We start from the raw sequence: 24,631 nt of genomic DNA, 5'->3' as shown, positions 1-24,631 counted from the left end.
AAACTTCTTTAAGGAAACAAATTACACTGTTGGTAGTGATATCTTCTACAACTATGATGATAATCCATTTAGAATGATAATCTACTAACGTGAGTATGAACCTTCCACTTAGCCCTTTTACATTTAAAGGCCCAATGATATCCATAGCTACTTTATTCCAGGGAGCAGGTGGAACTTCTACAGGTGAAATTTTCCCCTTACTCACAATCTTACTCTTGTCACTCGCTGCACAAAGTATACACTCCCTCACTTTTCTCTCCACCATGGTGTCCATGTTTGGCCACCAATAGTGTAAGCGAATTTTGCTTTTGGTTATGCTGCACCCAAGATGGCCTTCATGGGCTAGACTCAAAATCTTTTCTCTTACGTTCTCTGGTGGTACTAACTTACCCCCTCTGTATATATTCTGTTCGCGTACATGTAACTAATTTCTCACTTCCCAATACACATCCTCACCATATTTTAAATCAGATGATTTCCCCGGCCATCCTTCCAGTATGAGTTGTTTCACTTTTGGGAAAAGAATATCACTTGACAGAGCTTCCTCCCATTCCCGTTTATTCAACCCATCCGAAATCTCAGCCACTACTACCTCATCACCAAAGCAGTCCCCTGGTTCCTGATTTTCTAGAGGTAGCCTCGATAAACAGTCAGCTGCCTGATTAGCTTGTCCAGGTATGTATACTATCTTAAAATTGTACCCCTCTAGTCCAAGAAACCACTTTGAAATTCTAGGAGTGGTTCTTTCTAGGTTCTTCAAGGAAAACGTGCTTACCAAAGGTTTATGATCTGTTCTTAAAGTGAAAGGTATGCCCCACACAAATGTCCGGAAATGCAACACAGCCCAATAACATGCGAGCGCCTCTCTCTCTATGACAGAATAACGGGATTCCGCTTCTGTAAGAGCCCTGGAGGCAAAGGCCACTATCCTTTCTTCTCCTTCTGTTATTTGACTGAGCGTAGCACCAATACCTTTCAAACTTGCATCCGTAGTGATTATGGTGCGCTTATTGGTATCAAAACACCCCAAAAATGGTGCATTAGATATATGATGTTTAAGTTTCTCAAATGCTTCTGTACACTTTTCATCCCACTCAAATCTTGTTCCTTTTTTTTGTAAGTTTCTTAGAGGATATGTAGTGTCTGCAAAATTTTTAACAAACTTTGAATAGTACTCTGACAATCCAAGGAAGGTCTTAACCTCTTCCTTGCTGTTAGGTTTGGGAGCTAAATTAATGGCATCTACAAGGTTAGCTTTGGGCTTGATTCCATCCTTAGAAATAACGTGCCCTAAATAAGTGACAGAGCGAACTCCTATTTGACATTTTTCCCTCTTTAGAGTAAGTCCAGCCTCCTTCAGCCTACCCAAAACCATGCGTAATTTTCCATTTTGCTCATTCTCATCCTTCCCGTAGACTAACAGGTCATCCTGAAAGCACAATACATGTTCTATTCCTTCTAAAATATTCTGCATGGCCCTATGGAAAACCGCCGCCGCGGAAGCTAGCCCAAAAGGCATTCTGCAAAATCTGAATGCTCCGAAAGGTGTGATAAAAGTGGTCAAAGCCTTACTCGAGGGATGAAGTTTTACTTGGTGGTAGGCTGAGGATAAATCAATCACTGTGAAAAATTCTGCCCCACAAATCTGATTAAGCATGTCATTTATATTAGGCAAAGGGTGTCTGTCAATCCATATGTTATTGTTTAATTCCCTCAAATCGACACATAATCTGATGCTATTTGTGTTACCCTTTGACGTAATAACAATGGGTGAAACCCATTCTGCACACTCCACGGGTTCTATAACACCCTGGCTCAATAACTTGTCTAACTCTTTTTTCAAAGGTTCTTTCATCATTAGGGGGATATTTCTGCATTCATGTGCCACCGGTTTAGCACCCTCTTTCAATTTAATTTTATGCTGGTACTCTTTTAGACACCCCAGTTTATCTGTGAAAATTCCAGGAAATTCATCAAAAACTTCCACACCACAAACACTCCTTTCCACAAGCATCACGGGAACATCAGCAGTAGGATCTAGTTTCATCCCTAAGTCTCTTTGATGTGCCCAACCTAGTAAGTTTGCACCTTTTCTCGCAATATAAACTTTCCCTACAGTGCTCCTGTCCTTGAATGTAATCTTCATAATGGCAACTCCTTCTAGGGGAATCGGATCCTTATTATAACCAACAGGTATCACATCTGGAGTTTGTAGTGATGTCTCCCCATCTTTAAATTTGTCATGGTAAGTCTCACTATTCATGAACGTAAATGGTGAACATGAATCAGCATACATTTCTAATTTGTGCCCATCCAACCCAATTTTGCATTTTGGTAACTCAACATGGTACACATTACCTTTGTCTAATACATTTACTTGCAAAACATATTTACTTATGTACTCTTCATTATTCTCTATGCTATTTACAGTTTTACTGGACATGTCTTTGCATGCACGTGCAAAATGACCCTTGCGATTACAATTTCTGCACGTGGCAGATCTTGCTAAACAGTTAACATTGTTAGCTAGATGCCCACTACTACCACATCTGAAACATCTCAACCTGTTTTCTGTAGATATTCTCTCCTTGCTGTACTCTTTTGCAGCTTCCTTCCTCCTAGTGTTCCTAATGGCACAAACACTCTTTAACTCTTCACCTATATCATTTACACCATTATCCCCTGTCGTGTTCATCTCTTTCATGCATTCAGCAGTGTGTTCTACAGTTTTCGCAATGTCCATTGCAGTTTTTAAATCAGGATAACCAACTAATAATTTTCCTTGAATTTTGTTGTTGTTGGTACAACGTACTAATTGGTCTCGTATCAAGGATTCAGTGAGCTCATTAAATTCACAAGTATTTGCAAGTCCCCTTAGGCTTGCAATATATTTTCCTACCTTTTCATTCTTCCCTTGAACTCTTCCAAAAAACTTATGCCTCTCTAGTACAACATTAATTTTGACAGCAAATTGGAGTTCTAATTTCTTTATGCTATAATCATACACATCTCTTCCTTCCTCCCCTACTTCTTCCTCTTCTAAATCAGGCAAACTGTCAAATATTTTCCTACCTTCCGCTCCTAAATTATGCAGCAAGATATGTTGTCTCCTAATCGCAGAGAATCCACTTGCACCAATTGCAATAAGATAAGACTCAAAGCTCTTCCTCCAATCTTTCCATGGTACTAACGGTTCCCCTGCCTCTGATTGAAATGGTGTAGGTTGGAGCATACTAGCCGCTGCCATACTCTGACTATAATCACCACTATCTTCAGAATAGTTATATTAATAATAATAAGGAATCACAGTTATCGGTGAACACTACACAGTGTTACATAAATTATGCACTAAATTGTTATGATTCAAACTTTCTTGTTTTGAATGTACTTCCTAAATTTCTAAATAGTCTTATATCTGTTCACATAGGAAGCATGTTCAGAGTAGTGATAGCAGTGTATTTAGAGCAGTTCTTAACGTACATCTGCACTTCCCAAGAAAGTACCTTTGCCAAAAAGAAAAAGAAAAAAAAAATTCACTGAGCGCGCTGTGAAAAGAAAAACACGAAAAAATGATATTCCTCTCACAGTCACCAACTTCTCCTTTGTAAGCAACTGAAATTCAACTTGCCATCCGCTCCACAGCACAGCAAACTCCAGCGTCGCAAAATAAACTCGCCTCAGCTCAGCACAGAGAACTCCTCCTCAGAACACCACGCATGTGCGAACCGAAGACACACATCGAAATTTCTCCACAGAACACTGCGCATGGGCTTAAGGATAACACCACCCCTTTATGAGAATCACGTCGTAATCCCCCTCCGCAGCTTCACACGACTGCGTGCAATGCTATCAAAGAACAGATGCGAAGCTTCATGGAAACCGCCAGGATCCGATCACAGGTTCAGTACATCCGAGGATTTCCTCTGTACCTTCTGCACTACGACGTAAAGCTTAGGTGTTTCTGAAGTGCTCCACTTGCTCCATATACGTAAGGTAAGTCAATATGCCTTTAAATACGCCAATTAACTTTTAAATATTGATCTCAGTCTCACACTAGCGCTAAACAACGCTTACGTGGCGTCCTTTGTTCAGTCTTCACGTTAGTTGCCAAACCTCCTCACGATAATCACACTTTCCATAACCCGACTGTGGTCACTCACGGAGGGAATGTCAACACATCGTCCTCCGCCCGACACTGACACTCGTCGCCAGTGAAATAAATCAAAGACGTTGTAAATACAGCAGTAGTTTATTCCAAGGATCAGTTGACCCTGACTAGAAGCAAGGGTCCCTATTTGGTCAAAGGTACCTACCTCTGCCAACTAGAGACCCCCAGTTCTAACATTGGTGGTCAGCGGTGAGGATTTGGACTTGCATTTGTGACTCATATACAGTGATTGGTGTACACTACTAGTGAGTGCAGACCATATCGCGACCACATACTTTTTGGTAGAATTTTCCTTGGAACTTCTTTTTGCTTTTTCAGAACTACCAACTGTTTTTCACCATGAGTAAAGCAGCATCCGTTGCACCTGTTGACATTGAATTTGAAGAGGATAGGATCGATAGCTACACTGTGCCAGACCTCAAAGCTGCTTGCTGGAAATTTAAAATCTCTACAAAGGGACTCACCAGGAAGGAGGAATACCAAAATGTGCTGAGGGCCTGGGTAGAATCTAGGAATGCCAGTGAGCATCCTGAGGAGCCTAGGGAGGAGGTAGAGAATTTAGATGGGCAGCTAGAGGGACCATTGGGCCTGGTTGGGAGGAAAGTGCCTTCCAGAACAGGCAGCAGTGTTTCTTCAAAAGGCCTGTCCCCAGGAGAGCTGGAGGACAGGGAGAGAGATCTTAATGTCCAGGTATGAGTTGACCCCTGAGCTTTATAGTCAAAGGTTTAGGAATTGTAAGAAACTGGAGTCTAGCACTTGGGTAGAATATGTTTCTTTCTTTGGCAGAGCATTGGATGGTTGGGTGAAGGGTAGCAAAGTGAATGATTTTGAAGCGCTCTATAATTTGAATTCATGGTAGCACTTGTCAAATAATAGTTTTCCAGAGCTACGCCGGCACCTTATTGATAGCAAGCTGACCAACCCTAGGAAGCTTGCTGAGGAGGCGGACCGCTGGTTGAGCACCCGGGTCCAGAAGGGTCATGTGGTAGACTCCGCCAAAGGTGGGCAGGGTACCCAACAGAAGAGTGGGGGGTACAAGGGCAAACAGAGGGAGTTCCAGAAAGGGCACCAAAGTAATCCCCGAGGGAACCAAGGGAAAGGTTCCCAGCCTCCCCCTGAGAAGAAGTCCAGGGCCCGACAGGTAAACCTGTTCATAAGGGACCCCTGAAGTACTTCAAGTGTAGTGAAGTGGGTCATAGGTTTTAAGATCCCCAGTCCCCACAGAGGGACAATACAGCACCCACTGGTGCACCACCCCGGCAAATGGCGAGCGTAGCCCTGGAGAAGGAGATGGGTGCCCAAGGTGGGTGGGGTCCCGCAGAGATGTCCCTTGTCTTTTTAGGAGACTGTGAGGTGGTCCTCAGAAACAAGCATCCTGGGACCGGTTTCCCTCACGTGGGTCCCTTGCTCACTTTGCCACTGGATTCAAGCTAGCCTGGCTGATGACGGCTGATTAGCCAGAAACCGGTCTCAGGATGCTTGTTTCTGGTCCAGGGAAGACATGGCTTGGCAGTTCGGGCTGGACTGTTCCCATGATGCACAGAGTCAGACTGATTTGCATATGGCCATGTCTGAACTGGGGTGGCGGAGTGAACTAATGAATGATGATGGATTAAACCCAGATCAGTTGACTGGGGGTGAGTGCTTGCAATGTTCAACACTTCGTCCATCATCCCCTTTGGTTTTGCTTTGTTCACCCTAAGTTGTCAGGGTATGCCCAGACGTGGGTCCCTTGCTCACTTTGCCACTGGATTCAAGCTAGCCTGGCTGATGACGGCTGATTAGCCAGAAACCGGTCCCAGGATGCTTGTTTCCGGTCCAGGGAAGACATGGCTTGGCAGTTCGGGCTGGACTGTTCCCATGAGGCACAGGGTCAGACTGATTTGCATATGGCCATGTCTGAACTGGGGTGGCGGAGTGTGCTAAAGAATGATGATGAATTAAACCCAGATCAGTCGACTGGGGGTGAGTGCTTGCAATGTTCAACACTCCGTCCATCATCCCCTTTGGTTTTGCTTTGTTCGCCCTAAGTTGGCAGGGTATGCCCAGACGTGGGTCCCTTGCTCACTTTGCCACTGGATTCAAGTTAGCCTGGCTGATGATGGCTGATTAGCCAGAAACCGGTCCCAGGATGCTTGTTTCCGGTCCAGGGAAGACATGGCTTGGCAGTTCGGGCTGGACTGTTCCCATGAGGCACAGAGTCAGACTGATTTGCATATGGCCATGTCTGAACTGGGGTGGCGTAGTGAACTAATGAATGATGATGGATTAAACCCAGATCAGTTGACTGGGGGTGAGTGCTTGCAATGTTCAACACTCCGTCCATCATCCCCTTTGGTTTTGCTTTGTTCACCCTAAGTTGGCAGCGTATGCCCAGACGTGGGTCCCTTGCTCACTTTGCCACTGGATTCAAGCTAGCCTGGCTGATGACGGCTGATTAGCCAGAAGCCAGTCCCAGGATGCTTGTTTCCGGTCCAGGGAAGACATGGCTTGGCAGTTCGGGCTGGACGATTGTTTCAATAAATGTTTGAAAAGCTAATTCGTACATTTCTTGTGTTTTTTTGGGGCATGCAAAAGCAAACAACAAAAGGGTAGGATCTGTTTCAACAATTTCCTTGGGGGAATAAAGAGTGGTCATGTATGAGGTTAATGACACCATCTGGTACCCTAGTATGGTTAGGGGTTTAGATGGGGGCACTGTGAGATAGCTAGGAACCAGGCCAACATTCTCTGATGGTATGTACGAACCAAGTTCCCATATTCTGGAGCATTTGTTATACAAAACACACAGCCCTACTTAATTTGTAAGAACCGTATAACATCTTGTATACACTCAAATGTGCACGCTCACCATCAGTACCAATATGGCGATGTCAAGGCTCACGGGTTCATATTCCAAGTTCTGATGTAATGATTGGAAAGGTAAGAAAGAGGATTGTGCATGTGCAGAAAAACAGTCTACTTTGGAGGAAGAAAACAAGAGGGTGAAATGGAGGATGATGCAGGCGCTGCATACTGAAGCTCTATGTGTTAGAGACAGAAATGAACATAGACAGAGGGCAGATTGGAAGGAATGTTCCTTGCAGGCTTACAGTGATCATGCAGCAGGCAGCTGCTTTCACCTAAAGGCTGGATCACTGCTGAGCATGTTAAGTGTTCTGTTTGAGCATAAAGCAAGCACGCCAAGCTGTCATGGTTGTTTTGGATCACAGAAAGCAGCTCCTTGCGGGGACTGGGTTCTTTGGGTAGAAGGTCTGGTTGAGGACGCTGCTACTGAAAACAAAGCACTATAATAGTTGGCAGATGTAATTTTTCAAGAAACCACTTGTTTTATGTTTTTCATTCAGCTTTCTTTTATACACAAAAAAGGGTCCTAATTCACAGACAGAATCCCAAATCTAGATCTTTAAAATCCAGGCATCAGTTTGGATTTATGAATTTTCCAATTCACAAAACTTCAGAGTGCTACATCTGGAAACTTGTACTATTTGCATATTTCCAGGCACACCACGGTAGAATGGACCATTTCGGCTACATTGTGCATTTGTCATTGCTTTTCAGCTGTTAGGAACCTGTTCTATAAAGGGACATTTAATGATCAATGAACACGTTAGTATTTCAACTCCTATACAAATACCACCAAATATATGACTCCTGACTAACAGATTCAGCGTGAGTGATAAGAAACAAGCCTAGAAGGGCAGAAATATTTTCATGATTTTGAAACCCAGATAGAGTCCTAACCATTCCTTTCATTCTTTTAATCCTGCAGGTGGTTGGGGCACTAATAAATTAATATTGTCCACCACTGCACAAAGCATAGGTCCTCAGAAGCACACCGTACATCACTAGTGATGCATAAGATACGATATCTCACCTAAGTAAGAAAAAAAGAGCCTATGCAATACCCATCCTGGACTTACTTTTGGAACAAGGATTGGCCCAATGATAAAGCAGGTCACCTTGTGTGTGTGTGTGTGTGTGTGTAAGGGCTCTGTGTCCATTTAGACAATACAACCTCCTGTGCATTCTCCCTGTGGATACAACCCCTTCTCTTTATGGACCTGGGCTTGGGTTTTTGTAGTGTACATAGGGAGGATGGCCCTTGTCCTTTAGCTATAAAAAGTGAATATTGTCCCCTAATCTCCTTCTTGCATGGGTATCATACCACTGGGACATTCATACCACTTTTTTATACATTGCTAGTTCCCCAATTTGGGATCATGCACAAGGTACAGTTAAGGATTGAGGAAAGGTTAGACCTGTTGTACAATTGCACATATTCTTCCTCTCATCCACAGGAAAATCCCCATTTTTTGCCAATGGATAAACCCCTTTTCCCTACATCCCTTCAAGGTTTAAGAGGTATTCCGTTCCTCCTCCCTAGTGGGAAGGGTAAGTATTCCAGCCTTTTCAGAAGCAATTTCAGGATAAGGACTGGTCAGAAAAGAGTTTGTAAATGTTAATAAACAGACAAGTTTCTTGGCGGTCATAAACTCACAAAGCAAACTGTTGAATACTGTTAGAACTGGGTTTATCTAGTTGGCAGAGGTAGGAACCTTTGACCAAATACGGACCCTTGCTTCTAGTCAGGGTAAGGGGGTACACTCCTAAAATAACCCCTGCTCACCCCCTTGGTAGCTTGGCACGAACAGACAGGTTTATCTCAGAGGCAGTGTGTAAAGCATTTGTGAACACATACAGTAATACAGTGAAAACACTACAAATGGACACCACACTAGTTTAGAAAAATAAGTAATCTTTACTAGACTTAACACAAGACCAAACGACAAAAATCCACAATACTGTAATCAAAAATAGTCTCTAAAATGGTAGAAAATATCTTAGTTCAATGTAAATGAGACACTTTACTCTCAAAGTACCTTGGATGCGTCACGCACTACAAACAAAAAGGGTCATAGGGAAGGTGATGCGTCAGTTCCTTGCTTCGGGGGAGGTGATGCGTCGGTTCCTTACCATAGAGGAGGTGATGCGTCGGTTTCTTACTGTGATCCGGTGCGATGCGACAAGATGGCGCCTCGGTGCGATGCAAGAAAATGGCGTCTTGATGCGATGCGACAACGTTGAATGCAATGTGTGCACGCCTGACGACCATGCGGTGAACTCGGTAACTTCTGAGCCACGACAGGCCCTGTGACATGCTTCTCCGGTGATGCGACGGCAACCTCTGCGGTGGCGACACGCTTCTCCGGTGATGCGACATGTTTCGTCAATGATGCGACAGCGAACTGCTTCAGCGGTGCCACGCTTCTTCGGCAATGCGACGGCAACTGCTGCGGTGGCGACACACTTCTCCTTGTTGCGTCGCGCTTTCAGCTCCCAGCGGCTCTCAGTCTTCTCAGAGGGCCCAAACAACAGTAGACACCTCTCTGCAGGCAGAATTCCACAGCAAGGGAATTCAGGGGAGCTGGTGGTGAAGTCTTGTATTCCTGAGACTTCAGGCAGGAGGCAAGCACAGTTCAAGCCCTTGGAGATTCTTCTTCAAGATTGCAAAAGTACACAAAAAGTTCCTTTTCTCCTTTCCTTGGCAATAAAGTAACCACTGCAGGTCAACCCCAAAAGCACAGCACAGGGGTAGTCTCCTCCTTCAGCTTCCTTGGTTCTTCTCCTTGGCAAAGGGGTTGTCTTGATTCCCAGAAGTGATCTAAAGTCTTGGGCTCTGGGTCCCCATGTTTATTCTACTAAATCCTTTGTCCTCTGATGGCAGAGGGGCCTGTACCTAGTCCAAACCAGTTCTGTGCAGCCCTGGAGCACTTTGTGTACAGGACTCCTTCTTTCCTTTGACAGTGTGGGCCAGGGACATCAGACGCACCACAGGAGGTGGAGCCAGCATTGTGGAAAACAGGCACAGCCCTATTCAGGCTCAGGTGCAACTGCTCCCACCATTCTACATGCAGATAGGTCTATTCAGCCCTGTGCTGACTCACCCTGTCTCCTGGAATCCCCCAGCCCCTGTCACTCACAAACCAGACATGGTATACACAACCTAGCAGAGGCAGGTTTGGATGGTTAGGCAAGAAAATACCTACTTTCCAAAAGTGGTATTTTCAAACACAGAATGTTAAGACCAACTTTACTAAAAGATGTATTTTATCATTCTGAGTTCAGGCATACTAAACTCGAATTTCTACCTAGTTCCCTGAGTCAGTTAGGATTATAAGATGTTATAATCAAACTGCCCATTCTGGCCTATGGGAACAGGTAGCCTTGCAATAGTGAAAAACGAAATTGGCTGTAATTCACTATCAGGACATGTCACACACATCAGGGCATGTCCTACCTTTTACATACAATGCACCCTGCCCTTGGGCCTATCTTAGGGGTGACTAATATGTAAAAAAGGGAAGGTTTAGGGACTGGCACGTGGGTGCACTTGCCAAGTCGACTTGGCAGTCACAGACTGCACACAGGTTCTGCAATGGCAGGCCTGAGACACACTTTACAAGCTGCTTCTGTGGGTGGCACAACCAGTGCTGCAATCCCAGCAGCAGCATTTGATTTACATGCCCCGGGCACACATGGTGCACTGTACTAGGGTCTGACAAGTAAATCAAATAAACCAATCATGGAGTCACTAATCCAATAAAACACTTTACAATAGGGAGCACTTGCACTGTGGCACTGAATAGCAGTGGCACAGTGCCCAAAGCCTCTAGACCAGCAAAACATATAGCAAAAACAGAGGAGGCAACAGCAAAAAATGGAAGGGAGACCCACGCCAATGGTGCTAGGTCTAACAAATATCCATACTACACTCCATAGATTTAATTTCGTTCTCAGGTAACACAGATATACTAACTTGTCATTCAGAGCAGGGAAAACAGGCAGATAATGTCCTATGAATCTCTATTGAACTGACCCAGAGGAAGTGCATGTTAGGAATTTTACATTATCTGTTAGCGGACCAGGTCTATCTGAGTGGGTCTCTTCGCCCTTTGCCCTAAACAATCACACAGAAGGAAGCTTGACCAGTATTTTATATTGCTACATATGTTCAAAAGAAGGAAAGGTTGACTGTGCACAGAGTGTTGGCAATGCTCCGAGAGAGTGTTCACGTAACCCCGAGACACAGTACACAAGACACCTGAGCTCAGTCAAGGAAACTACATCTCTATGAAGCCACACAACTCTCACGAGGTTTACAAGAGGTGGTGGCCATTTTGAAGCCACTGAAGATAAGATCCTCATGGGTCCAGAGCATCCTCTCTAGGTAATTGATTTACATAATAGCTGTAGTCACGACCTTGTTGCCAGAGGAAATAGAAACTTGAAGACTGTAGTGATTACATGGAACTCAACAATGGACCATTCTGGATGCAGAACAGTGTTCTAGAAAAACAGTTGTGTTCGAGGATTTACCCTGCATTTCAAAGTATTATTTCAGGAGGTATCCTTTAAAGATTATGAACCTGTATTTTTACACACCCTCTAATTCCACATGAAAAATGGAAATGCTCCTCATCGTTTCACAGGCTTTGATAATATTTGTATTAATTTTAAATTTTGTATAATTTTTATTAAGGTTTTTTGAAAACGAAAGTACTACAAAAATGAAAATTACATCAGGTATTACATCTCCCGTTAACATGGGTACCCTCATACAGTTGAGACATATATAAGATATTGTTTGATTAACAGAACAGTGGCGGATGCCCAAGTATAATTTCCAAGTCAATAAATCTGGAGCATCCGAAAACTTGAGGTCAAACCTTTCTTGCCTAGCTTGGTTTTGATAATCTCATAGAACCTTATTGTGGGAGTTTGAAGTTGTCCCTTTGAAAATAATAAAAAGAAGAAAAAGTGAATGATAGAAAAAAGGTAAGAAGAAATAAAAGCAAACCGGGAAACAGGGGAAGAAAAGCCATTGGAACGACATAGTTGTCAGTTGCCTCTGGGGGGGTCTTTTCAGCTGACTTCTGAAGAAGTAAAGTAGGTAAGGTAGATGTCATACCTATGAAGTTTCTCCGTATTTCATGATAATATTTGTATTGATGCATGTATTGTATGAAGGGATCGATATAGGTAGGGAAAGTGATTGCTTGTTGTCAATCGAAATTTATCATTTTAATGCGTGTTCATTTTATTGCAGATCATGAACCTTTCTCTTTAAATCATAGAGCTTGCTCTTATAATACTGAAGATAGTTGTTTAGTAAGAAGAGCGTAGTAGCTCTTAATAATTTTGACATTCATTTCATAAATAATAATTGTATTTCAGCTCTACTAAGACACAAAGATGTTCTTAAGCTATTTAATGAGCAATATCCGAAATCTGATGCTGTAGCAAGATTGATATGACACTGAAAGGCTCTTCTTGTCTTTAGGTATCAATGCGGCTCCAGTTGAAGCCCGTGCCTAGCCTGTATGTAAGAGTGCAAATACCCAGTGTCTGTTTTCTCTCATATCCCATTCTCTTGTCCCTGGACCTACTTCTAACCAACTTATTACTGTATGTATGGTTGGCAGTGGACTCAGAGAGGTCTGGAAACATACATCAGTTCTATTGGAGTCGGACTACAAGCTTAGTGGATTCTGACTGACATTTCTCCCTCCATCAATTCCCCCCCCCCCTTAACTTGCCTATCCTGACCCCATTTTCCAGGGCTTGCAATATTTACTATCTGGAGGACTCTCACCAAAACAAAACCTAATCTTCAAGCCTAGATATCCTGACTTGTATCACTCCCGCTAACTGCATACGGATGCCTTCATAAAGCTGAATGTCAAACTTTGGCATAGGTCATATTGACATCAAACGAAAGACTCCAATACCTTCTGCTCCATATTCTTGAGTATTGATTTCCATCCAACACACTAAGGTAGAATGGTCTTTTACTTATATTCACAATTGTAGTCCCCACCCCTTTACACCATGTGTTTCATATCTATACAGCATGACCACATTTGACTCCTCCTTGGAACACCTTTTCCTACTCTCTTGTACTCCCCAAACCCACCCTCTCCATCTCTGTGAAGAATATGCCCTTCATAATTGGAGACCTACCATAATTCATGTTTACTTGTTATTTTATACATCTGAAACAGTTATTGTTCAGATTCATGTTGGATCCTGGCATTTATTACTTTTTGGAAGAGTGATATTTTAGGAGAAGTGGTATTACACTAATTAAATATAGGCCAGGAAGTAGCAATAAACAGCTTACAGCAGCGGTTCTTAATCAGTGGTCCGTAGGGGCCCACGATGCCGACTGAGTGGATCTGTGACTGTTTAGAAAATTAAATAATATTAACAGATTATTAAAGTATATATTAAGAAGCAAAATGGAAAAATTGTAACCGTTCTCTAAATGTGAAGGAATTTGAGCTTGGAGGCTACAAATTAAGTTAGTATCCTCGGGTTTATTCGTTAGAGTTGGGGAAGTACAGCAAGCAATATAGTATGGGGGGTTGGTGGCCTCAATTGAATTTAGAAGAGCTCCAGACGTTCCATTAAAATTAAAATGTAGATTTTTTTTATATTTGCAAATTAAATAAAACATTTCATTTGTGTATTTACTTAATAAATACTTGTTTCTGTATTTTTGTGCAATGTTTTGAGGTTCTCATCATCTAAAGTCAAAAGGTTAAGAACTGCTAGCATACAGCCTTTCTTTGCCAGAGGAGTGTTTCTGTTGTTCTCTATGCACTGGTACTCTGGTGTCTCAATACCATTAATGTGTATTCCTATTTCCGAGAAAGATGCACTGGTCCATGCCATTAAATGGACAATGTGTCTCATGCTCATATTTCTTGCTGCATGATGGATCATGAAAATCAGTGTGATACCTGAGTGGTCGCTTTACGCAGGACCAAGTGACCCTGAAGTACATTGACACACATGCACCTTTATGCTCCTGTCACCTACTGCCATTGGGGGTGTACAGGGTCAAATAAACAAACATTTTTGAAGCATTGTTGTGGAAATCGATACTCTAGCTGTTGGTGGAAAAAGCTGCTTTATTTGGAAGCAAGCAGAGTTCACAATATAACAACATTTGGATTAGCAGTGCACTTTAAATGTACCTAACATTATCCTAACAGTAAACTCTAAGCAATTGTACTGCTGGATTCCCATGACATTAACTGATGCTCCTGTATAGATGACAGCTTTGACTTCGGCTCCGGCTTTCTGGAGGACCCATGTGGGTTGTGGTCTCCGGTGACGTTTCAGCGATATGAGGAAGGGCTCTTTCTCTTCTTTTTCCGAAAATGAATCTTCCAGCTAACGCTTTTCTCGAGCGGGTTTGGATGCATCTGGCAGCACCAAATTGGTCAGGGATAGTTGTTGCACTGCCCTCCCCAGCGGTTTACCTCCTCGGGAGATTCTGTTCTTTGTTCTTCTCGAACAGACGGATGCAAAGTGGTTACTTTTTCCACAATTCGAGCATGTGCGGCCTTTTGCAGGGCAATCACTGATTGGGTGTTCTTCACGGCCGCAGTATCCACATCGAGGCATTGTGGGCGGGGATCCACATGTCTCGGTGCTATTGTTTTCCCTCTTCTTGTGGATGGCATCAGCCCACTCCATTTTGACAGTGGGTGTCTTCTCTGGGGCTTGGGTGATGCTAGTTCCATCTCATTGCTCTTGCTGCAGAGAGGTTGCGAGACCTTGCTAGGATCAGGATATCATCTAGACTAATGTTGGGCTGTCTTAGCATTAGGCTTCACAGAGTCTTGTTGAGGCACCCCTGGATTCTTTGGGTCCTGATCTTCTTTAATTGGTCATCTGCTGTACAGGTACTTGCCAGCTCATGCAGTGTTGCATAAAATGCATCAATTGAATCCCCTTTGCACTTTTGGGCTTGGCAGGGTTTGAATCGTTCAAAGTTGGGGTTTAATTGAGGATCAAAATAAGCGTTGAGCGCTCTGACGGCTGCATCATAATCCATGGCATGGCCGGTGTCTGGCAAATGCTAAATAATTTCGATATCTCTTCCCCTGCATAGTGAGTAGCAAAGACCTTTTGATTGAGCCATTCGTCTCTCGTGTGGCAATGAAGTAATTGTCCAGCCGCCCTCTCCAGGTCTTCCAGCAGGGAGAGGCTGTCGCTGCATCCACAAGTTCGGTGAAGGGCGGCAGTACCCCTTTGAAAGCATGTTGCTGAGGGAGTTGCGCTGAGGTGGAGCTTCATTCACGTCCTCAGTCATGGTGGAAACAGACGGGTTGGACCGTGCAGAGAATTCTTTCTTTTTCAAGAGTCCTCTTTGCACTGTATGGCATTGTAGGTGCCAGTGCTTGTTTGCCAGCACTTGACACTCTCTCTTCTTTTCCCCTTCTTTCGTCACATGCTTATGCACTTCTGGAAATTCCCCTTCCTTAGTGGTTGCGCTTCCTTTTTCCCTTTAGCACTGTATCTCGGTAATCCCTTCCCAGAGAGCAGGGGGCAGCTCACGTGCAGAGAAGCAGCAGCAGATACATGGCCCAGGGAAGGCAACAGGTGGTAGCAGCAGTGGCGGGGGTGGGCGCAGAGGCAGAAGCGGCAACAGTTCTGGCCTGAAGCAGGTACTCACTGTGTGGCCAAAGCAGGCGCGCAACACCCATTGGACTCAAAGGGCTTCAGTCCCCCCCCGAAATTTTTGCTCAGCCCCCCCCGAAATTTGGCTCTAGTTGCGCCCCTGGGCCAAAGCATCTCTCAGGTGTGGCGCATTAGCAGACTGGCCCGGCCTGATTCTCGGTCTCGCTGCGGGGATCAGGAGGCATCGCAGTCATGCAAATACCTTGCCCCAGATCGGAGTGGCACGTCAGCCACAGCGCGGAAGTGGTAACAGGAAAAATAGAAGTCGGGCCAGCCCTTGGCACAGGCCGCGAATCTGGGAGGGCTGCACACAACCTCGGAGCATTGGCGGTACAGGGGCCCACTAATTAAGCCCACACAGACTCCCCTAGTCCACAATAACACATGTGCACACAGGTTATATGGTGCGGCAGTAAGGCCATGTGCAGTCTACGCCCATTTATTTTAAAGCCTCTGGCCACGCCTGGCCAGAGACTCTTCTTGGTGCACATCCAGGTGAGGGGAGGCTGAGCGATACGTGGTGGCTCACTACAGCAAGAAGGCTTATTCCTTGTATAGCTGTCTACACCAACTTTGGTTTCACAGCACAGGAGACTCTCTCCCCTTCCAATTTAGCTGAAGCATTTCAATTGCCGGAAGTAACAGTCAAAGGAGGGTCGTTTTTTTACACAAAGTAGGGGAGCTGTTTATCTTACTTTTAAAAAGTATTGACATGTCACATGCTCCTCAGAACCCGGCCACCTCGACCTCGGCTACTAACCCACTCTGACATTCTGTTACTAAGATGCTCATGTGACTCCACTGATACCGCTCTGTAATTATCTGAACCCAACACTGATATCTCAGGTCTGAGCCATTTGTACAACACTTGCAATATCTGTATGTAACGATCTTGTTGAATACTCCAGTTCCGATTAGACAGTTAGGTAGTAGAGCACTAGCAGCCTGCTTGGAGTAGACAAACAAACCTTAGTGGGCAAGGGGGAGAAGAGTATAAATAATGTACTTCATTCAGGATGACAAAACTCCTCACCCTGGCCATGTTGCCCAGAGTGCTCATTTGTTAGTCTCATGTTGCTGCCCTCCTTATTCTCTGGCCCTGCAGGTGTCACTACCCTTCCTTACTTCACAGAACTTAAAATAATTCTTGAGAAAACTCTTTTTATTGTCATTTTTCTTGTTAACAAACTTGTGATGGACTAAATTAAAGTAATTCAAATGGAAAACTTTAGATTAAGCCTGGGCGGAGTTCTACTTCACAGAACACCGCAAAGTGCAAAAAAACTCAGCCGCTCTACGCAGAGCTGCGTAAGCGGCGGCGTGCATTAGATGCCGTTCGTCGAGATTTTCAGTGCCAGGTGCTTGTCCACACTGTGCATCATCGTGAACTGCAACTGTGAACGGCACCTGCGAACGACACCGGTGCATGGTGCCGTTCACGATGATTGCACAGTGCAAGAGGACGCTGCTTCCATTCTGCCGCTCAAGTAGATTTTTACTCAACAAGCAGCTTTCTCAACGCGAACGGACAGTTTCTCAACGCGAGCGGCCGTGAGCATACACGACCACTCGCAATGAGATTTCTGACCACCCACGTACAGAAATCTCGCCGGAAGGTTGATTTTCCATGCTCACACTCGCCAACTTGATGTTGACGATCTCGAACAAGGAAAAATCTCGCCTGTAGGTGGATTTTCTTCACTCGTGCTCGCCGACTTGACTTTGACGAACGCAAGTGGGAAAAAAAATCCACGAGCTCTTCGTAACACGGATTGCGGGAAACTCTGCAGACTCCGCAAGCGGAGCAGAATTCACAGCCCAGACTTACTTTAGATAGCCCAGAGAAAACTGCCAAATTTAACTTTATTTTATGATTACCAACAATAACGACTTAACTAACCACTAACCTTGGATTCCAGAGTAGTGTGCTTCACGCTTTATAAATACAATTCGATTATTGGGGTATTACGAAATAATTCAAAACAGGCTTTCACTCATTGTGCGATTCATCAGCTGTATCAAGCACCTGAGACACTCCTGCGGAGTAGTAATTACAAATTGATCCTTTCACACCTTTTTTTCCATTTTCTGGGCTATATTATCCATGTTATGAAAATGCATGTTTTTATCATTTAATTATTCTGATGCCAATGACAAAAACGTGATCCCAGTATTTGTTCTAGGTGGGCATTGACACATTTTTTCAAAAAACGTTACATTGGCGAACTCCACATGCAGAAATGCACATGCTTGTTGGCAGGGCACAAGTCCTAAACAAAGAAGTGGGGGGACGATCCAAGTTAGGTGGTGTCACAGGAAGTGACGTCACGAAAGGTAGTCCCCTCTTATTACAGGGTGACCCGCTTCACTTGGGGGGCCACGTTAACCCACTGTGGAATGTAGCGTCATTCTCTGACAGTCTCAGCACACAGATCAGCAGTTTACAGAACATCCCTTCCTTCGATACAATGCCATCCAGGTCAGATTTCTCACAGGCTACCAGGGACCTGACATCACTTACTAAATGCTCGTTGCCAACTCGCTACTTACGCACCATGCATCCTAGTACACGGAAGCGCTGGTCAACAATTCCACGGAATCACGCGCCAGCGAGCTCCAATATAAACTACCGTTCTCCACCCGCCAGGCACCACCACCACAGTGCACATGATTGACAGACAGCCATCAATGGAGTGGCCGTGCGGGCAAGTAACGCCATCATTGAAAGTCCAGCTTTTGGGCAGAAGGGACAGCGTCCACCCGGTAAAATAAGTGGGGGGACGGCGTCCACCCATGTGGCACCCCGACTCGAGCCCTGCTTGTTGGACAGGTTTGGTGGCACTTTTTCTCAAATCAAATCTGTAGAACGGACTTGGCAGAACTGGAATCTCATTGATATGCGCACCAGCACACATTCAATTGGTCCAAAGTGAAAAAATGCATAGGGATCTTTTAACAAAAAAACAGTTCTGCTTTAGGTTTCATCAAAACTCATGTGAAATAGCTACATATTTTAAGCATCTCTCCCATTAAACCGTAATTTGGCTAAATCTCATGAGAGTTGCAAGAACTTATGTGAATTCTATAATATCTGCAAATAAATTAAAAAGTGAATTTCTCGAAAGTATGAACCACTTTCACATTCTTTCAATATTTCCAGGCTTGATGATGTTTTACTATAGTTCATCTTCTCTCTTTCTCTAAGCTTAATAGCAGAAAATGGATTCATTTCTATGTGTAATTCCTAGTTAACGAGTGAAATGACGGGATATTTTTGCTGATTTGGATGTTTGTTTACCCAGATAATCTGAAGGCAAAGGGTGAGATAAACTGCACCTTTGTCAGCTGTTCGCAGCCAGGGTACAAGTGATTCAACTAAGTGACAAAAAGCAGATTCCTTAACGTAGAATTATCCCCAGGCATGAGACTGGATCCAGAAAATGTTCTGCCACAGCATCTCTGCGCATCAGCAAGGTCACATAAGTCCCACCCCGGCACGCTGACGTCAGTTTTCTGCGGAGAACTTTTCCGTGCCACAACGAGGAGCCTTCACAAACAAAACTGTAAGAGTACGGAAACTGTGTGCAAAAAAGTCAGTGAAACAGAAAGGAAAGCAGCGAAGGGTGAGGAACAGCACCATTAGGGACAGTACCAAGCACTGCGTTATGGAAAGTCATGGAAAGGAAAGAACAGAGCACCGCACTGAGAAGCAACCGCGCACAGCGAAGGCGATATCCCCCTAGAGACAGAAAAACATGTGAAAAATGTTGGGCAGACGACAGAAGTCTGCAACCCCAATCTATAACAGTGAAGGGCAACAAGTCCAGAACAGAGGAGTAACAACAAAGTATCCCAAGACAACACCATCAAGGAGTGTCGTATCCCCTGTGAAGAACTAAAGGCCGAGGCACAGCCAAGAGACCCCAACCCAGAGGGCTGCAGAGGAGTCCGAAACCCAAAGCAATGAAAAAGGGAGAAGACTATAAGGAGGCCCCATACTGGAAAACCAGGGTGTAGGGATGCAGAAGTACACATGAACCTACCGTCCAATCACCAGAAAGGAAGGAGTGGAACAAATAAACAGAACGAAGCATCCTGCCAGGGAGGAAGTGAAAGAGGGCATCCACAGAAGACAAAGCCACCCGGAGGTGGGCGAGTGCCGAAGACCAGCTGAAAGGTCCTCGCAGAACGGGGAGGAAGGGCGGGTCGTGAAGGACTCTACCAGATACATCGTTACCGAAGGTAAGTAACTTGTACATCTGATAGAGACTATTAGCTGCAGATTCCTTAACGTAGAATAGATACCCTAGCCATACCCAGAGGGAAGGAGGGTCTGCGAGAGAACCTCACCAGCTTGGAAGGACACAGGGCCCCAACAGGGGATGTGTCATGGGGACAGGAAGGACGGCCCAGCCCCACCAAACAAAAGTAAGCAAGAACAAGGAGAAGGGAATGCCAGGATACCACAAGCCTACCCAAGGGGCAAAGGGCATCCGCCAGAAAACCCGGAGGGACAGACGGCACCAAGTAAGTACCAAAGGAAGGAAGGACCCACCCGCAAAAATCCAAGGAGAAGAGGTGGAACTGAGGCATAGCCCGCCTCAGGAGAACACACACACCGAAGGGGACGGCTGAACAGGTAGCAGCCCCGAGGCAGGGTACAAGGCAGGAACGGCCCCCACAGGCAATAAACGCAGATGGGAGAAGGGATAGGAGCACACAGGCACACGGTGGCAGACCATAACCACCAGGTGTGCGCAGCAGGCGGCTGGAAATACCAAGAAGCAGTGTGCCCAAAACAAGCCGAGCGCAAGATAAAGACAGAGGCAAGGGAACCCCAGAACAAGCTCCAGAGAAGGACCGTCCCAACGGCACAGCCCAGCCCACGAAGAGAAGTGGGACCGACCAGAAGATAAAGAGGAGAAGAACCAGAACACAGGAGAACAATAGGAAACAAAACCTATCTCCTGGAACACAAGACAGAGGACCAGGCCGAAACGTCAGAAAATAAGGTGGAAACACCAAGACACGACACCGTAGACGGCACAACAAAAGTCGGGCTGTCGACCAGCAGCTGAAGGGGGAAGCCACAATGCACAGAAGCAGACATCCCGCAGGAACAAGGCAAAACGTACGACAGGCAATCCCTGCATAAGAAGGGTAGAAAGACCACCGGATACTGAGTGGGACAGAACCCAGAGCTGCACAAGCTGCGCCAAGGCGTAAGAGAAACAGAGACCGCACTAAGCGGCATACAGTGACACCAGGAAACGCGAGGAACCCGAGAGGGTAACCACACCCGCCCAGCGGAGGTTAGAGCTATACAATAGCCAACAAGTACCCCACCTAGGGTATGACACGCCCCGAAACAAACCAGGGGAACACCTCTTAGGGAAACCCGCAGCAGAGGCCAAGAACAGAAAAGATCTGTAGGTATCACCACAGGCGGCTTACCAATCAGCCAAAAATACACAGACGGTCCAGCCTGAGGACCTATACGGGTTCTCCAACAGCCAAAAAACACACAAAAGTTGAAGGGCTGTACCAGTAGCCAAAAGTACAGATGAGCCAACGTAAGGACCCCGAAGGCATTCCAAGCCACACACAGCACACAGACGAGACAGGCCAACCAAAACATTAGGCCCAATTAGAAAGGTGGGAGAAACACCTCCCATAAGACACATGAGGACCGACAGGCCGAAGTTTACGGAGGGGAGGAGGACAGAGCCACGCAAGAAGGCACTGAACAGCGGAGTCCACGTGGGTGTTAAACAAAAGAACCCCATCAAAAGGCAGGTCAACAAGACGCTCCCGAATATTCTCCGGAAAGACGCTATCCCGCAACCAAGTATGGCGGCGGAGGGCCACAGAACTCACCATAGCGCGGGCGAGAGAATCAGAGACATCCAAGGCCGAACGGAGAATAAATGCAGCTAACTCCAGACCATCCAGCACACGGTGCCGCAGTTCAACATGGGCACCTTCGTGGGAAGTGTGAGACAAAAGGGACTCCAGGGAATCCCATAGGGCGGAGGTAGCCCTGGCCAACACACAAAGCGTGTTGAGCGCACGCAGAGCACCACTAGTGGAAGCAGAAATGTTACGCCCCCAGGAGTCTAACCACCGGGCCTCCCTTGACGGAGGGAGCAACACTGAAGGCAAGGAAGGAAAAGCAGTCTGCAGAACAGGACCCTGGGCAGAGGGGTGGGAAAGAAGGCAGACTGGGCCGTGCGGAGCAGGACGGTGGCCGTGGAGGAGCGGCTAAGGCACCAGATCCCCTGTAGCAGGACGCCCCCAGGCCCCCAGAAGAGAGTCGTGGAGCGAAGCTTCAAATGGAAGAAGCAGCTCCCCTCCACCAGAGCCCTGGTGGATAACCTCCAACAAGTGGTCCGTTGGGAGTGGAGCGACGGGGTTGCCCATCTGCAAAATGCCGGCGGCCGTGGTGATGGCCGGGACAAAGGCAGCATTCGCCTCCGTAGGGTGTCGTGCGGAAGAGAGCAACTCTTCCATGGGCAAAGGCTGCAAACTAAGCCACCCATCCCCTTGCCCTGCTGGAGGAAGAAACGGCCAACCCCTGTGGGATGGAAGACCCATGGATGAGTGAGGGGCCTGAGGGGTCTCTGGAGAAGGTGGAGAAGCCGGCGTGGCAACCAACTGCAAGCAGCGGGAGAGCAGTTCCGTGGAACCCACCCTGGAAGCTGCCAGGGAAAAGGCCACGATGTGGCATCCAGTCTCCGGTGAAGAGGAGACAAGGAGACGACAATCCTCCAGAGAGGAAGCGACTTCCGGAGAAGAGTCGACGATCCGACAACGGGACGGTGCCGGGGAGTCCGCTATGGGCACCGGCGTGCCCCCCCGATGAGCGCCGAAGTGTCCACCAGGGGTGCCAAGTCGACCTCCACCACCACGTGCCTCAGAGGAGAAATGGGTGGGGTCGTCGCCGAAGCAGCTAATGAACGGCGCCAAAAAGGCGCCGGCTTGCCCTCCGATGAGGCAGCCCCCTGCACAGAGGACTGAGAGGGACTCAGGGAGTTGCCCCGAGTCCTCGCCTCCACCCGCGGCGCCGCCAGGGCCGGGGAGGAAAGCCGTTGGAAGGGTGTCGACTCGGCCTCTGGTAATACAGCCTGCCCAGAGGACCGAGGAGGACTCGGGGACGAGCCGTGAGTCCCGGCGGCCTCATGCGACACCACAGGGAACCCCGTGGGGTTTTGCAGCGAGGCGGGGATGCCGTGGGTCAAAGAGGGGAACCCCGTAGGGCCGCACCTCAATGACACCACACCTCCAAAACCTGAAGCCGAATTCGCCGCCGGCGAGTCCGCAGAAGGTCCAGCGCATGGCAAGGGATCCGCGGACATCCCAGGGAGAGGAGGGAGCTCAAAGAAGCCTGCAGAGCCGTAGCGTAGGCCTTCATTTGGGCCCATGTCGCCCCAACGCCATGAAACGGCGGATAGGGTGGTGACGGGCGAGGGCGCACGTCCCGAGAGGAACCCGCGCCCTCTGCCGATTGAGGAAAGGGCCTTGGCGGCAAGCTGCTGGATTTACCGATGGGCGAGCGACGCCCATGGGGCCTCAGCAAAAGATGAGGCCTAAGCCGGTGACCTCTGGACCCTTCCGGGGACGGGCGCTGTGACGAGACCGATCTGGACAAGCGGGCCAAAAGCAATTTCATCCGGCGCTCCCGCCGGATCTTCGGCTTGAGATGCTGGGACGCTTCGCAGTCCGTCAAATCATGGTGCTCGCCCAAACACCACATACAAATAGAGTGAGGGTCCGTCGCCGACATCTGACTTGAACAAGAAGTACACGTCTTGAACCCGAAGGCATTGCACTCTGTTCCCCAACGCAAAGGCGTTAAAGGAGGCCTGACAACAGGCCAAGGGAACACACTCCGGATCCGCGTTGCACACGGAAAAGAAGGAAACTGACGTCAGTGCGCCGGGGTAGAGTCACGAGGTGACGCCCCCTGGCGCGCAGAGATGCTGTGGCAGAAAAGTTTCCGAATCCAGTCTCACGTCTGGGGATAATTCTACATTAAGGAATCTGCAACTAGTAGTCTCTATCAGATATGTCCTTTAGAGAAGGGTGCTCTGTACGCGGGGTACGCGTTGTAGCCTAAGACTACAGTCCAGCAACCGCCAACTCCACTCCGCCCCCCCCCCATTCCCCTCCCCTCAGGAAACAGTTCACACATTCACTCATGAGCGCTGGTGGCACTGCTGTGTTTTTAGCGTTGACCTTTTGAACCGGATGCATTCCATTCATCAAATCAGGCAGGATAGAGGAAACTGACTGCCATGAGAAAATTATCAGTGGTTGTTGGAATTATAATTTCTCTGCAGTATTTTCCTACTACGTAAACAGTTTTTTGTCGTCAGAGTTATTTAAATTTGGCCGCAATTAGACATGCTGTTGGTAGTCTGTTTTGCTATATAAGATAGTATTTATTGACACATGATATGTTGCAGTGTGTGGCTGCATTAACACCAAGCAACACGTGATTTACTTGTGAAAGACTAAAATAACGCAAACAGCTGTCACTGCTGCTAAATCAAACAACGCCACCTCGAATCTGTTTACATGACATCGCAAGTTCAAATTGTTTAAATGACATCGCCAGTTCAAATACCGTAAACAAAACAAAAAATGTCATTAAATAACCTCAATGCCTCGGTATAATAAATAGCCGTAGATAAGCATAACCCGTTTTAGATTCTGTTGTTATGAGGCTTCAAGCCACACTCAGCGTTTTCCTCCTTCACCGTAATAATCCTCGTGGGCAGAGCGATGTAACTGGAAGCAGGAAGTGCGCACATGAGATTTAATTCGTCGAGTCATTTTTTTCATTTTAGTGCTCTTGCATTTTATCCAATCCAGTGACCCCATTTCCATCCTTCCTCAAGGTCTGATTCCATTAGCAACCAGAGACGA

General features: G+C 46.5%; 1 protein-coding gene across 1 annotated transcript in view; it reads right to left on the bottom strand.

Moving 5' to 3' along the window:
- Positions 1-24,631, bottom strand: part of GABRR2 (gamma-aminobutyric acid type A receptor subunit rho2) — a 482,373-nt gene that overhangs the window by 206,887 nt on the left and 250,855 nt on the right. The gene's annotated exons all lie outside the window — the stretch shown is intronic.

This window comes from Triturus cristatus, chromosome 6 (genome assembly GCF_964204655.1).
Source record: "Triturus cristatus chromosome 6, aTriCri1.1, whole genome shotgun sequence".
Classification (NCBI taxonomy): domain Eukaryota; kingdom Metazoa; phylum Chordata; class Amphibia; order Caudata; family Salamandridae; genus Triturus; species Triturus cristatus.
This window is presented reverse-complemented; position numbering and strand designations above follow the sequence as displayed.